Here is a 2,011-nt window from a genome sequence, read left to right as displayed (position 1 = left end):
GACAACAATGGGTCAATGGCTGTTAGGGCCACCCTTTGACAGGACTTGTTTGGTTACACACATCTCTTGCCCTCTATTTGCAGATAAACCTCATGTTGGTACCATGAAGATATACACTTGGTGGGTCACAGCATCTCTGTGTCTGTTCTCTTCACACTGTAACCATGTTGAAGGCATCTCCTATCTCAGCTCCTGGCTGTTCCTATTTCCTTTGAACAGTCTCTTGTGGGTGGGTGGCTGAGCCCAGATGGACAAGGCTACAAGGTCCACAGTGTTACAGTAACAATTGCAAAGTCCATTGTCCAAGCAACTTTTCCGTTGCTGATAAACTACACCAACAGAAGCAACTTAAGGAGTGAAGGGCTCGTTTTATCTCACAGCTCAGGATACAGTCTGTCATACTGGGGAAGTAAGGGCGGCAGGAGCTGAAAACAGTCATATCCTGCCCACAATCAGGGATTAGGAAGAGGTGATACTTGAGCTTAGCTGGCCTCTTTTTTTTTTTTAATGCAGTCCAGGATCCAAGCCCAGAAAATGAAATGGTACCAACCACTTTTAGAGTAATTGACATAATCCCTTACAGACTTAACCAGAGGCTATGTGATGCTTGTCTCCCAGATGATCCCGGATTTTGGAAAGCAACACGAATCACCATCATCATATCATATCGGCTGATACTTCTAACCTACCACACATCGCAGCTCCCCTACACGGGACACTGCGGGATACTGGTTGCTTATTGCTGTCATCACACGGCTGACGAAAGAACGGTGTGAGTCTCTGTCGTGCTGGTGCTGGACTCTGTCTCTGGGCTGGAAGAGGAAGCAATTCAGAGGCTCAAAGAATGCATAGCGGAGACTCGTGGAGTCCAGGGCACTGCGGGTTGCCTGGGTCGTGTGACCAAAACGCAGTAGTGAAGCCAGGTTTCAGCCCCCGCAGGGGCGGATTTGGTGGCAGAGGCGGTAGAGGAGGAGGCTGAGGAGGCTGAGGAGGCCTCGGTGGTGAAGGACGAGGTCGAGGCAGAGGAAGTAGTGGCTTCAGGGGACGAGGCGGTGGGTGGAGGTGACCAAGGTGGAGGCTTCCAATCTGGGGACAAACGGATCAAGGTGGTGGCCCGGGAGGCAAGAGAGGAAACCAGTCAGGGAAGGATGTGATGATGATGGAGCCCCATCGGCATGAAAGTGTCTTTATCTGTCTCGGAAAGAATCTGGTCCCTGGAGAATCTGTGTATGGAGAGAAGAGAGTCTCTATTTCAGAAGGAGGTGACAAAAGTGACTACCGAGCCTGGAACCCCTTCTGCTCCAAGCTGGTGGCAGCCATCCTGGACAGTGTAGACCAGATCCACATCAAGCCGGGGCCAACGTACTCTACCTTGGTGCAGCCTCAGGCACCACTTTCCCATGTCACTGATACTGTCGCCCGGATGGCCTGGTCTACACAAGTGGGTTCTCCCACCGCTCCGGCCGTGACCTTATCACCTTGACCAAGAAGAGGACCAACATTATCCCTGTAACGGAAGATGCTTGGAACCCACATAAATACCACATGCTTATTGCAATGGTGGATGTCATCTTTGCTGATGTGGCCCAGCCAGACCAAACCGGGATTGTGGCCCTGAATGCCCACACCTTCCTGCTTGGTGATTTCCATTAAGGCCGACCGCATTGATTCCACAGCCTCAGCAGAAGCTGTGTTTGCATCTGAAGTGAAGAAGATGCAAAAGATCAGGAAGCCCCAGGAGCAGTTGACACCAGAGCCCTACGCTGTGGTTGTAGGTGTGCAGGCCACCTGCCAAGAAGAACTGAAACTCCGCTGTCTGGATAGAAGAAATCTGTTGATACTGTTGCACCTGTGGATTTTGATTTTTTTTTTTTTTTTTGGGCTGGGGTACAGGGGTTGTTTTTGTTTTTCTATTAAAAGACTCATCTGTCAAAAAGTGCATAGCATTTTCAGACCTTAGTAGAGAACTTTTCACTCAAACCCTTGTAAATTGGAGACTGCCTGTACTGTG

At 50.0% G+C, this 2,011-nt stretch overlaps 1 pseudogene across 1 annotated transcript; it reads left to right on the top strand.

Moving 5' to 3' along the window:
- Positions 1 to 1,159: 1,159 nt before the first annotated feature.
- On the top strand, positions 1,160 to 1,805 carry LOC308423419 (rRNA 2'-O-methyltransferase fibrillarin-like; annotated as a pseudogene). The gene has a single exon. The product of its transcript is annotated as an rRNA 2'-O-methyltransferase fibrillarin-like (transcript).
- The last annotated feature ends 206 nt before the right edge of the window (positions 1,806 to 2,011 follow it).

This window comes from Micromys minutus, assembly GCF_963924665.1.
Source record: "Micromys minutus genome assembly, chromosome: 8".
NCBI lineage: Eukaryota > Metazoa > Chordata > Mammalia > Rodentia > Muridae > Micromys > Micromys minutus.
This window is presented reverse-complemented; position numbering and strand designations above follow the sequence as displayed.